The following is a 15,000-nucleotide window of genomic DNA, read 5'->3' on the forward strand; positions in this document are numbered from 1 at the left end:
CAAGGTTAAAGACTCCCTTCATTAACATCAGGTGAGTTTCTTAATCCTTATCGTTATTTTTTTATCTTTAGTTGTATATCATCAAGGTGTAATCATTCTTAGTAATCATGATTCGTCCACATTAGTTCCTGATCTCCCTTTCTGATTGTGGGTACCTTAAAGTGGTGAAAGGGTTTGAGTATCGACATGATCAGCAAAGCTGTACTAGTCACGGTCATCTTGCTAGGTTGGTTTGCTGGGAGCGATCAGACAAAAGTTCCCACTTTTCTCTATTCGCAGTGGCCAGCATGATGCTGAAAACTCGCCAAGCCCCAAACATGCATTAGGACAAGTTTGAGGCCTTTGTCCTGCAGTAGAATAGAAAAGGCTGCATTTGTTGTTGTTATCAAGGTGTAGTCCTCAAATGCTTTGTAAACACATTACCATATTATTTTTATTAGAATTTTTTTTTCTCGCATTGCTTTGACAACTAGTTGCTTTTCAATGAGGGAAATCTTTAAAAATTATCATTGATTTTTTCTAAGCAGCTCAATCACTTTTACTAATGAATACGTAGTCATATTTGTGTACATCTGTAATTTTATTTCCCAATAGGAGAAGAAATCATTCCATATGCTTTCTCTATTTCAATGTTATGTTTCATCCTATCTATATATTTCGTTTATGTTGAAAATAAATATTAAATTTGTCTTGAAGATATGTTTCCCTATACTTAATATACTGAAATAAAATATCAATTGAACCACATCAGATATTTACTTATTGTTAAAAAATTTTCATTTCATACCTCACGTCCTCTTTAAAATAAGGAAATAACCAGAAAGCTGGATATATGTTTATTTGTTTTGCTCTTACATACTGGCGTTACTACGCATGCGCTCTCTGATGGGAACGGACGTACATGTGCACTGTGGAAAATAAAATGAAACATTCTCCTTTTATTCAAATGAGGATCACAGTTACGCAAAAGAATATATAAGAATTTATTTGAATTTTATATTGTGTTTTTTATTGAAGCAATTACATCAGCATAATATAATTGATGAGCCTGATATGAATTATGTACGTGACCTTGAAGTTTAAATATATCACAAACAAACAAAAGTTATCATAATCAATAAGACGAATTTGTTGTTTATCAAAAGCTATGTAAACGGGTGCATTTAAACACTATTATTTCCTAGAAACAATAATTAAGTAATGGAGAAACTATTCTTCGAATTGCTAAACTTTTATTCACTACAATAAAGTTGTATTTCAAGGTTGAGTGTGTTCATTTCTCTCCCTCCACTCTTTTCAAGAAATACAACGTTATTATTCCTGATGAAAGCATGCAATTTTCTCAATAGATTCTATACAATTATGGTATTGTATTGAATATAAAAAGGAAGATTAGTCTTCCGAATTTAGTTATTAATCTGTCTTTTTTTCGAATGTTTTTATTTTATTCGTCAGTTATAATGATATCAGCTGTACGGTATCTCTTGCGAAGTTAAACCCCATTGTTATCCCAATAATCACCGTTCGTAATAAAGAAATCCTTTTTCTTTATTTCATAAATATTGGAGGGGAGAGTGATTTTTTTTTTATTTAGTAACACTATTAATGTAAATTTTTCTCTGAAATGGTTCTCGAAATGTAAAATTGTAAACAAATCTTTGAAATGGTTTTCAAAATGTAATAATGTAAAAATTCCTCTGAAACGGTTCTTAAAATGCAAAGGTGTAAACAGTTCTATGAAACGGTTCTCAAAATGTCCAGCTGTGAACAATTCTTTGAAACGGTTCTGAAAATGCAAAACTTTAAATATTTCTTTGAAATGGTTTTCAAAATGGGAAACGGTAAACGTTTCCTTGCAATTGCTCTCAGAATGCAATGCTGTAAATAGTTCTCTGAAATGGTTCGCAAAAGTCAAAATTTCAAAACCACAGAGTTGGATAACTTTTAATCGTATTCATCTGTAAATAAAATGTGCTCCTTCCGCTTAGTTGGAAAAGGTTCTTGGAGCACAAAAGAATGCAAATGATTTTCAAGCTGAAAAAAGAATTTGTCCAAAATATAAATTCGTTTTTCACGGAAATCTGTTAAAACAAATAATAACTTATACTACATAACCCCAAAGAGTCATAAAAAGAATGCAAACAGATTACTATAGAATACAACAAAAAATTATAGATGAACTTACAAACAAATTTAATAAAACATTCCAATACATAAAAGTCCTGGAAACCCAGTCATATAAGCTTTCTGCTTTACAACAAAGATGAAGATACTATTTATTAGCGCCAAGATTAATAAACCAGCGAAATTGACGATTCATTGCTTATAGAATAAATAGAGTGAAAGGCTTTTGATCCTCAGAAAAAAAAACCGAAAAATTTACAATCAATAAAAAGTAAATGATAATCCATGACAAAGAGAGTAGCACGCACTAACTATCCAGGGTTCGGAAACAACAGCTGTATTAGAAAACCTCTTAATTAAAATGGAGAATTTGCACAATGTCGATTGTGGATACTGCAAGGTGATGACCTGAGATATAATTGCCATTGATGATAACATATAATCACTTACATTTGCAATATAAACAGATGGAAGCCAGGGCTCGCACATCATGTCATTAAATTGGAGTCTGGTAAAAGATTTTCATTTTTCCCCACCGTTATCCCTACAATAAGGGGTCGGTTGCCTGATGCCCCCTCTTCAACGCCTTCAATCAAAGTCATACTCTTCCACCAAACCTCTTCTGGTAAGAACTAGTTTAATCTTATAAAGCTGCATTGCTGTTTTGCGTGCTGTGAATCAACATCAGCACAAGAGTAAAAGAGAAAGTCGTTACTCCTCCCAGGTCGGCCCTAGTTATTGTTTAATCTAAATGAATTAAAATGAGCCATGTATAAATAAGATAGATTTGTATACTGTATTAATGTTTTACCACAATGATAATTGAATTTGAAAGCAAACCCTAAGTTAGACCAATACTGTCAAATATCATTGGGGACATGTTTTGTATAGTCATGAATGCTAAGTCACACAATTTGTGTAGTACGGTGGTTGTGTCCTTTCTCCTCCACTTCTGACTCTTAGTCAGGAGATCGGGCACACTTACAGCTTGGTCGACTGAAGGAGTAGTGAGCAAATATTGACACCCAAAAACTCATTAATTAAAATTGCTTCTCAGAAAATTATCATTATTAGACCAAGATAACTGGGCAAAGCAGTCCAATCAGTTTTAAATAAAATTTGCACGTGCTAATTTATATAGAAAGAGAACTGAATTTGTATTATGAAATGCACTAAAAGAAGGGTTGCATAAGATTCACATATAGCAAAAGAAACATATCACTAAAAAAAAGTGTGCCTTAACCATGAGTAAGAAATATTGAGAACAAAAAATTGCTAGCTTCAAAGAATGGAGTATCATAATTAGGTTTTACAGTGAGAACGATTAATACAGTAAACCTAAGATAAATTTGTTTCATACAAAACAGAACTCCTTGGTGAGATATTATTATTATTATTATTATTATTATTATTATTACTTGCCAAGCTACAACCCTAGTTGGAAAAGCAAGATGCTATAAGCCCAAGGGCTCCAACAGGGAAAAATAGCCCAGTGAGGAAATGAAATAAATAAATGATGAGAATAAATTAACAATATATCATTCTAAAAACAATAACAGCGTCAAAACAGATATGTCTTATATAAACTATTAACAACGTCAAAAACAGAAATGTCATATATAAACAATAAATAGACTCATGTCCGCCTCGTCAACATAAAAACATTTGCTCCAACTTTGAACTTTTGAAGTTCTACTGATTCAACTACCCGATTAGGAAGATCATTCCACAACTTGGTAACAGCTGCAATAAAACTTCTAGAATACTGTGTAGTATTGAGACAGAATTGTCCAGGGAGATGTGAATGTAAAGGATGGTCAGAGTTATGAAAAATCTTATGCAACATGCATAATCAACTAATTGAACGACGGTGCCAAAGATCAATATCTAGATCAGGGATAAGAAATTTAATAGACCTGGGACCTTATATAACGGAATCATCTACGGAAGATATTCAATTAATCTACTTAAAATGCAAAGAATAATGAAAAAAAATTAAGTGTAAAGTACAAAAGGAAACTTTTTAATATTGAAGGTACGGGAGTAGTAGAGCTCATCGCCTCATGAAATCTTATTAAAGGTTTAGTTGCCACTCAAGAGTAGCAATGCCAAGGGAAAGTCCACAAAGATCTCGTACAATGTCCAATAAACTACACATAAACACCAATGAGTACCTACCCAATCCCCCTTTCCATTCACGCTACGAACAGAGAGAACTAACCACACCAACCCATAGCTCACAGGAATAGTAAGGTCGCCTTGATAAGTAAATTCTATCAAATGGGACTTTGACATGAGCTCGGAACCTACACATTACGAAAAGCTGACGATCCCACTAAGCAAATAAAGCACCGAAAATAGATGAAATGACCTATAAAAACTATACATACACTAAAGGGTAAAAAAGGACAATGTCTTGAAATACGCTATCAGAGACGATTGGTGCAACAGATTATAATCAATGTTAATATTCAAGAAGGGAAAGGTTCTTTAAAGGTTTAACATCCGTTCATGAATGGCAGAGGCAAGGGAGAGTGACATTGTCCTAGCTAGACACTGACCATATATATATATATATATATATATATATATATATATATATATATATATATATATATATATACATATATATATATATACATATATATATATGTATATATATATACTGTATATATATATATATATATATATATATATATATATATATATATATATATATATATATACTATGATCAGCGCCCAGGTCCCCTCTCCACCCAAACTAGGACCAAGGAGGGCCAGGCAATGACTGATGATGACTAAGCAAGAGGACCTATAGGCTCCCCAAAAGCATCCATTCACAAGAATGGTGATGTTGTAGCCACAAAAGAAACTAACGAGTTTGAACGGGACTCGAATCCCAGCCTGGCCATCACCACTCAGGGACGTTTCCAATAGCAGACCGCAACCCCTTGAATATCTTTAAATATAAAAAAACTAATTGATATATATATATATATATATATATATATATATATATATATATATATATATATATGCATATGCATATATATATATATATATATATATATATATATATATATATATATATATATATATATATATTTATATATATGCATGTGTGTGTTCTCGTTACACTAGTACTTCTCGTTAATGTATTAGTTTTTATGCATGTTCGTTGTAATTATTTACCCATATAATAAATATATTTGTTAATACGTATGTTCAACGCATTTGTTGGTATGTATGTTCGACGTACTTGTTTGTATGAATATTTCCCGCATTTGTTTGTATAAATCTTCAATACACATTCGGGTACGTATTCTCATTGTATTTGTTTGTAAGTATGTTTGATATACTTGTTCGATAAACTTGTTTGTACGTATGTTCGATATACCTGTTTGCGCGTTTGTTCGATGTTTATGTTTGTACATATGTTCAATTCACTTGTTTATACGCATGTTCGATATACTTGTTTGCAAGTATGTTTGATATACTTGTTTGCAAGCATGTCCAATATGATATTTTGTACGTATGTTCGGGATGTTATTGGTTTTAGACAATTTTACAAATGTTCTACAAAAGTAGTTACTCACAGTTGCAGACCTTCACAAACATCGAAGGTTCTTTAGTATAAAAACCATTGTGGTAATAAGTTCCACATTATTTGCCATTAATAATTAAAAGAAATTACGAAATAGAAAATAATTATAAACATAAAAATCTGAGATTTAAAAAGATACGACGCTATTTAATTTAAAAGAAACATATCCTTTGAAGCTATGGTAAAAAAAAAAGGATCAAATTATGTGTTTAATTTATTTGATAAATGAGAAAACGTTAATTAAAAAAATCATTTATGTATAATCACCATTAGGTAAAAACTAAAATAAAAAGGGCAACACGTAATAGTCAAGATTGTTAAGCATTTAGCAAATAGAAAATACCTACCGCAGATTTGTTATGTAAGAACAACAAAAAAATTTAACAGCTTTTTTATGATAAGTGAAATTGTGTAGCACGGTAATATTGACCGTGACTAGAATACTCAAAGGGGGAATCCCCTTTAGACCACAAAAACGACAAGGATTTTCTTTAATAAAGAAAGAAAACTATTAATGTTGATAGCATACTAACCAGTTTTCGGCCATGAGGTCTGATATTAAGCTTTTTTTTTCACCAGGGTTTAGGCTTAATATTTTCATTGTTCCAACTTACCTAAAAGCGGACAAGATGAAATAAAGCTTTAAGAATATTTCACGATTAGAAGATTGTACCAGTATGGACACATGCCAGGGTTATCAAGGCGAAACGAAAATATCATTTGTTTAGAGTTTCTTTTTCCAAAGTATTTCGTTTTCTTTAATAGGTTTTAAACTTAAGATATTTATCATTCTAACTTTCCTAAATCTTGACAAGAGGGAATAAAGCTTTAGGAACACTTAAAAATTTGTATATTGTACCATAAGGAACCAGGATTATCCGGATAAAAAGAAAATAAAATTTGCTTACGGCTTTTTTTCAGTAGGTTTTGGGTTTAATATTTTTACTGTTCCGACTTAAGTAAAACCTGGAAAGATAAAATAAAGCTTTAGGAATTTTCCAACATTGGAATATTCACCTAGATGGAATCAGTATTATCAAGATTTAAAGAAAATATAACTTTTTTACGCATTTTTTCAAGATACGCTTCTCTTTCAATAGTTTCGGCCTTAATATTTTCATTGTTCCGACTTGCCTATAACCTAACGAGATAACATAACGCTTTAGGAATACTTCAAGATTAGAAGATTAGAGCATGCGAAAACATGAATATCAAGGAGAAAAGAATATAGAAATTGCTTGGATTTGTGAAAAAAGGGGCCCGATTGGGAACATGCAAGGAAGAGAAAGAGAAACCTAGATATTGGAATTAAGTAGGATAATCGCGCTTACTATTTCTTTGAAGAAGAAGAAGAAGAAGAAGAAGAAGAAGAAGAAGAAGATGATGAAGAAGAAGATCATAGGATAAAAAAAAAAAACTCAAAAAGAATAGCCAAGATAGTGGCATTGTTTTTCTATAAAACAATACAATAAAGTCTGAAATATAGGAAAGAAAGCTCTTGGGGGTAACAAAGAAAAGGCACGGTTCTCCACCTCTCTCTCTCACTCTCTCTCTCTCTCTCTCTCTCTCTCTCTCTCTCTCTCTCTCTCTCTCTCTCTCTCTCTCTCTCTCTCTCTCTCTCATGATTTCCGTCCTGCTGTGCATGACATCACTAGAAAAAGGAAATAGCATTTTCGCAGACAAAAAAACTGCCACGTTCCATGTAGGGAGCTGTAACGTATTTCCCAGTTTTTTATAACTAGGTTAACTAGTTTGGGACACAATAAGAGAGTTTTAACCAAATAGCATCAACTAGTTTTAGGAAAATTGAAGTAAGGCAACAGGGAAGTTGAAAGTGAAGAATTAAACCGCTGACGAGGAAAATAATTTACATATCCATATATCTTTTTAAAAGCTGAGGGTAGTGAAGCTAAGAAATCAATATCTTAATTCAGTCCACTCCCATAGGAAATAATAAATAAAGAGAAATGGTAAGAAAAAAAAAACAAATACGGCTTTTCTATTTGATTTAGTTTTCTATAAAAAAAAAAATATGGAAACTAAGGGAAACATCGCTTAAATTCAATATTTAAGTAGAGATTTATCAAAATAATTCAGCTTTTGTCATATATCAACTAAAAGGATATTAATGTTTACAATTAAGTAAAAAAATAGGGGAAATCTAGCTAAACTTGAATTTTTACAGCCGATTTTTCACGTATCTTAAAACGTTTAACAAAATTATTTCAAAACCAAACATTGATGGTAACTGAAAATTGTAGTGGACATTAGGCTTCTGGCAGGATGAGAAATGAGCCCAAATGAGACCAGAGAACAAGACAGACTGAAAGAGAGAACAATGATCTCCGATAACCTAATTGAACACGCCTGGTTTATTCACTCACTTGCATCAGTTGAACGCACCCTTCACCAATATCTGATAATCATGACAGTAATTTGATCTTTAAAAATATGATATTCCGAAAAATAAAAACTCTGGATTTAGATTAATTACTTATGTATTCATATTTGAAGAAGAAATAAAATAAATAGACTGATAATGCCGTGCCAATCAGGAGTTGGTTGCGCTATATGTAAATTGGAACGCGATATTTTATGAGTAAATTAGCTTGCAATTTGGTCGTAAAATCACTATTTTGCCATGAATACAGTCAGTACATACAAATGCAGACACAATAGTGTATAATCACGTACGTACGTACGTACATACATACATACATACATGCATACACACACATTTATATATATATATATATATATATATATATATATATATATATATATATATATATATATATATACATATATATACATACATACATACATACATACACACACACACACACACACACACATATATATATATATATATATATATATATATATATATATATATGTGTGTGTGTGTGTGTGTGTGTGTGTGCGTGTGCGTACGTGTGTGTGTAAAATCAACAGGAAAGTGAAAGACCAGGTACCATGCGCTTACATGTATTACATACACTTCTTCAGGGTGCAAAGGAAATTACAAAAAAAAAATCATACAAAAAAAAGGAAACCTAACATAACTGAAATGAAAGCCACAAACAAGCAAACCATCATCAATGTGTGTAAGTAATTATTGGTAGCTAAAAATGAATAAACAACAGTCGTTATTTAAAGAAATGCTAGTATTGTAACTATAATTGAACTAAATGTTTACATTGTACTTCCTACAATTTCATGAACAAGATTTCCGTCTAGTTTAAAAAGACCAAAGGCTAAGATTTAAAATTTGGTTATTAAAATATTTAATAAAAACAGATTCAATAATATTTCTTTTAACAAGGTTTTTACAAAATACGATCTCCGGGAAGTTCTCCCAGTCAATACAGAGGTTGAAATCATTCATGTGGACAAATAAAATACATCGTTATCAAGCAGTTTTCCAGTTTGACCCAAATATGTGTTGTCACACCCAGCGCATAGAATTATGTAAATAGGGCTTTTATTATACTTAGGAGAATTATCTATTAAGACATTCTTTACTGTTCCTGAACTTTTAAAAACAACATTTACCTTGAGTATTTGTAATAAGTCTTTGATGAAAGCAAAATTTTCCTCGTATGGAAGTGCCAACACATTCTCATTCTTAAAATAATCCTTATTTTTATCAGAATTTTAATCTATTATTAGCTTTCTGTAAAAACTTGACAATAAAAAAATTAAGATATTTCAATTTAGTTCTTTTGTCATTAATGCTACCAAACTCTACGTCTATAAATTCAGGGCTTTAAATCCTTTAACCAATTAAAAACATACTAGAAAAACGGATACTTTTACACTGGTCTGATGATTTCAATAATCATAAATGTGGGAACCAGCCTCTATCATTTCTATGCACCAAAACGTCTAAAAAATGGTATCTACAATTATTTTGTTTTTCAACCATGAATTTAATGAAATATACTAGATTATTTAACTTTTCCAAAAGAAAAAAAAATATTCAAATTCTCGCAAGTAAGCCAAACACAAAAAATATCGGCAACGTAACGAAACTAACGAACCCCTTTAGGCAAAAGCGCTTGCAACAGTTTAACTTCGAAAAATTCCATGTAAAGATTACCGAGTACTGGGGATAGGGGATTGTCCGTTGCCATTCCAAATTTTCGTAGGTAATAATTTACATTTAAAAACAAATTTACCATCTTTAAAACATAATTTCACCAATTCAATAATTTTGTCAGGAGATAAGTATAAAACATGCTTCCTTAATTCGTCAGCTAGAAATGTCAATAAATCGTCAACTGGAATCTTCGCTAGCAAGGACGTTATATCAAAACTTATATTTTAAAAGTTGAAATTAATGCAAGCACTAAGCAATTTGTTAACAAAATCTATATTATTTTTTATATGTTATTGAGATATATTTCCAGCAATAGGTATGGGGACTAGTACTAACCATTTTGACAGTCTGTAAGAAATACTATAAATCAGTTCAGTTGGTAGTGTATCTTATTCATGAAACCGCAAGGAAGTACTGTACAATGTAAACACTTAGTTCAATGATTGTTACATTACTAGCATTTTATCATATAACAAGAGTTGTTTATTTATTCTTAACTACCAGTAATTACACACATTGATGATGCTTTGCTTATTTGAGGATGAGGACTATGAAGCCTGAAGTAGATGATGAATGGAGAAGTATTGATTTAAAAGCTCAAAATAGAGAAGACTGGCGAGATCTAACCGAGGACCTTTGCGTATGAGATTATACACACAAACATACACGCACACACACACAAACATATATATATATATATATATATATATATATATATATATATATATATATAGAGAGAGAGAGAGAGAGAGAGAGAGAGAGAGAGAGAGAGAGAGAGAGAGAGAGAGATTCACACACCTATTGATATATATGTGTGTATATATATATATATATATATATATATACATATATGTATATATATATAGATATATATGTGTGTGTATACAGTATACATAATAATAATAATAATAATAATAATAATAATAATAATAATAATAATAATAATAATAATAATAATAATTAGACATTACATCTCTCTCTAAAGTATAAACTCTAACGCTAATTTATTTTGTCACGTCGGACAATGTCAATAATTCTTAAAAATCTTTTAATTATAACATTTGGGGAAGATTGTTCGCCTGGAGGCGACCTGATGTGATATGTTTTCCATTTAACGTTAGCTGAGTAACCTGCTTATTGTAAACGATTTCGTATCAACAAATATTTACAAAGGCTTCCGGCTGTTTATAGTTTCAAGATTACACACTCCTCTTGGAGGGATACGCGACATGGGACATATAAATCAGGATAAAATTGAATGTGTGATTTGTTATATATTTAAAAGTTACTTATATGAGTTTTGGAAATTAGGGCTTTGATGCAGTTTTCGGAGTATGCTTATACCGTACATTTTTGGGAAGCGTATAATAAATGTTATTAAAGTTACGCAAATAGAATAGTATTTCTCATATATATATATATGTATATATATATATATATATATATATATATATATATATATATATATGTATATATATATATATATATATATATATATATATATATATATATATATATATATATATAATGTTACGCTGGGTGGCAACCACTCAGTAAGCACAATCTCCCACAAATTGCCCAACCTGACGAGTTGTAGTTAGAAAAAGGAGGAGGTGCTGAGGATTGAATCTCTGTTGTGTATGTGCTTATATATCTAAATATTTAGCCATCATTCAGCGACAGGTTGCGTACATTAGTTATAAATATAAAACACAATAGAGAGATTGAAAAATATCAATACCAAGGAGGTTTAATCCTTGGGGGTACATATGATAAGCACTGTCGTATTACTAATGTCAAGAAAAAAAAAATATTTTTTTTTTCCTCGAGACCGTCTCGTCTCTTACCCTAATTTATCTCGTAAAATCTAATGTCACTCTCGTCTTATTTCCTCAAATTTATGACTGAGATATGTATTTGCATGGCGTATGCTCAACAGATACTCTCTCTCTCTCTCTCTCTCTCTCTCTCTCTCTCTCTCTCTCTCTCTCTCTCTCTCTCTCCTATGAGAAGATTACATATCTCTTTTCATTTTCTTTACTAGATTTTATTTTCAAACTCATTTCTCTATTTTAAGCATTTCGCTATATTTGCTCCAGAAGTTTTGTTTTTGTTAATCCAATCCGCCTTTGTTTAATAAAATCCTTGTTTACTTTCAATATTGTTCTTCTGATTTTTCTTGCTTTTCACCAATTAAAAAATTTCTGGCTTTCTGAGCACGATATATTGTTTTATAAAATATCACGAGTTTATTTAAAGGATTTCCATTACTTGATATATTAATGTTTATTTGAACATAAACAGATCCTCAAACCTATATCGCTGTGTTTTTGTGGGTAATAAATACTTTTATTTGCATATGAATAATGATAGCCCTTTAACTCATATCTCTCTCTCTCTCTCTCTCTCTCTCTCTCTCTCTCTCTCTCTCTCTCTGATGGAGACATGTATTGTAGGACCAGAGCAAAATGTTTCTATCCATTTTATTTTATTAAGTTCAATTAAAGCAAATAACTGCAGGATATCAAGGAATACCATAATAAATTGAAGCTGATATGACAAATGTATGACAAATGAAAGGTAATTTTCACAATCTTAATACGGAACAGAAAATTACTAGGAGAATATATAAATGTTCAGCAACAGTTTAATACCAAAATGCAGATATTCATAACGCCTATGTATATTTCAATATTTCAACATGAGATATATGTAAATATTACGAGAAAAACTTAATTCCACCAATTTATGCCTTGAATATTCAAGTCAAAGGTAAAGTAAAAAAAAAAAGAAAAAAAAAATATAAGAGAGTGAAAATATAGCTCTGACCAAGCTACTTTATTTTGCATATTTAAGTAATAAGAGGATAATCTGTGTACCCCTTAAGTGTAGAGTAAAATACCCACTGATTGATATTTTATATGTAGGAGCATTGACCAATAATACATTGCACCATACAAGTACCATATTGTTTACTTTTGTTAAAGAAATATATATATATATATATATATATATATATATATATATATATGTATATATATATATAAGGTGGTTGGCTTAATACGCACATTACATAACTACTTCCATCGGACCATCAAGCGTAAAGAAAGCCAAGCATCCTGTAATTAACCAAAACGAGATAGTCAAGCATCCTGTAATGAACCAAAAAAGAGAAAGCTAAATAACCTGTAATTAACCAAAAAAGAGGAAGTCCAGTAACCTGTAATTAACCAAAAGAAGAGAAAGCCAAGTAACCTGTAATTAACCAAAAGGAGAGAAAGCCACTCAACCTATAATTAACCCAAAAAGAGAAAACCAAGTAACCTGTAATTAACCAAAAAAAACGACGCAATACAGAGCGAAAGCAAACCAGTCTCGCCTGGTCTCGGGCAATTCCACTCACTTGGAGTTTTATCTTTTCAGAGACACAAATTAAAGCCGCAAGTCCGAAGAAGACCCACTGTTTTTAAGGCCATTGTTCTCTGAGGTCATTAGTGCTAAGAGGGACCCGTCAGGGAAACCGGGTGTTTAATAGTTTTTTTCTGTGTGACAATTATTTTAGAACACTGAATATATTTCTATACTGTGCGTTTGATTTTTAAGTGTTTTTATTTAAAGAATTGCATTGGAAATATTGTATTAGAATTTACATATCTTTCTGACCAGTATACACCATTCACATTCACACACACACACACACACACATATATATATATATATGAGTATATAAAATGTAGCCGTTTCTAGTCCACTGCGAGAGAAAGGCCTCAGACATGTCCTTATTCATGTCGTGTTTGGCCATTTTCCATCGCCACACTTGCCACAGTGAATTGGTAAGGGTGGGATACTCTTTTCTCATCGCTCACAGCAAACCAACCTCGTATGGGTTTACCTAACTAACACAGCTTTGCTGATTATGGCACTACACAATCTCTTACCCCACGTTAAGGTATCCCCAGTCACACTCAAACACACACACACACACACACACACACACACACACACACACACATATATATATATATATATATATATATATATATATGTATATATATATATATATATATATATTAATTTATATAATTTTCATCTAATATTTTGATAAAAATCTTCAATTTAGCCTTGTTCCAAAAATCCATGTACCAGGAACACGAGAATTCATAAAATATACAAATATATTGACATTAGTTCACAACTCCAAACAAGGCATATTGTTTCCTGTTAGAGCATCGCCGGATATACAGACGCCTTTGGCTAAGGGCTTCTATTGACATAAAACAAGTATAATTCTCATGATAACTGAACTCTTACGGAATACTCACTATCTGTCGTCTCTCATTCAGTGCATATATCTCCTGCCTTCGGAGGATTGTCTGGGGGAGAACAACAGGAATTTAATTGGACCTTTTAAATTATTTGAGTTGCATCATTTAAATTATCCAACAGGAATGACTATTATCATTAATACAATGTAACATAAAACATAAGGTTTAAAAGTCCTCAGGAATGGAAAAGGCAAGGGACAGTGACTGGCCATATGTACATGTGATTAGCGCCCAAGCTATGACAAGAGGGAGGGGGGGGGGGGCATGCAATGGCTGCTAATTACTCACCGGTTAGGCCTATAGGCTGCCCCAAATTCTCACTCTTCCATACCCCCTCCCGTCATGCATAATTCACAAGGATGGTGAGGTTACAGACAATACTAGAAACTATAGCGCCTGAGCGGGTCTCCAACCCCAGACGTTTCCAATAAACTACCATATCCCGAGAGAGAGAGAGAGAGAGAGAGAGAGAGAGAGAGAGAGAGAGAGAGAGAGAGAGAGAGACTGGCGTGTCTTTAGGATTTTTCAACAAAATATCAGGCAAGAATTCCAACCCGGAAGAGGCCATGTTATACAGATTACTTATGCAAAAAGTAAAAATGTCACAACTTCAGTTTTTAATCATTTTTTTTCTAGTATCATAGCAGATAATATTTTCAATATAACAGATAGGAACCAATATTTTCCCAGAGAGATTTTTATATCCGAAAAAGACTTTCCAAAATTGTTTTTGTGCTATGAAATATAAAAGCCAACGTGGATGGGGTCACATCTTTTGTCAAAGTCGAATAATATTTTTATAACTTCTTTCCAAATCGATTACCTTTTTTATATATATATTTTAG

General features: G+C 31.7%; 1 protein-coding gene across 5 annotated transcripts in view; it reads left to right on the forward strand.

Annotated features, from left to right (window-relative positions):
- Positions 1–15,000, forward strand: part of LOC137616551 (uncharacterized) — a 327,286-nt gene that overhangs the window by 2,694 nt on the left and 309,592 nt on the right. For all 5 annotated transcript variants that reach the window (XM_068346404.1, XM_068346405.1, XM_068346402.1 and 2 more), the window contains exon 1: positions 1–31. This exon is cut by the window's left edge and continues 2,694 nt beyond it. The gene's annotated coding sequence lies outside the window, so the exon portion shown is untranslated. The remainder of the gene's footprint in view (positions 32–15,000) is intronic.

Source organism: Palaemon carinicauda, chromosome 22 (genome assembly GCF_036898095.1).
Source record: "Palaemon carinicauda isolate YSFRI2023 chromosome 22, ASM3689809v2, whole genome shotgun sequence".
NCBI classification, from domain to species: Eukaryota; Metazoa; Arthropoda; class Malacostraca; order Decapoda; family Palaemonidae; genus Palaemon; species Palaemon carinicauda.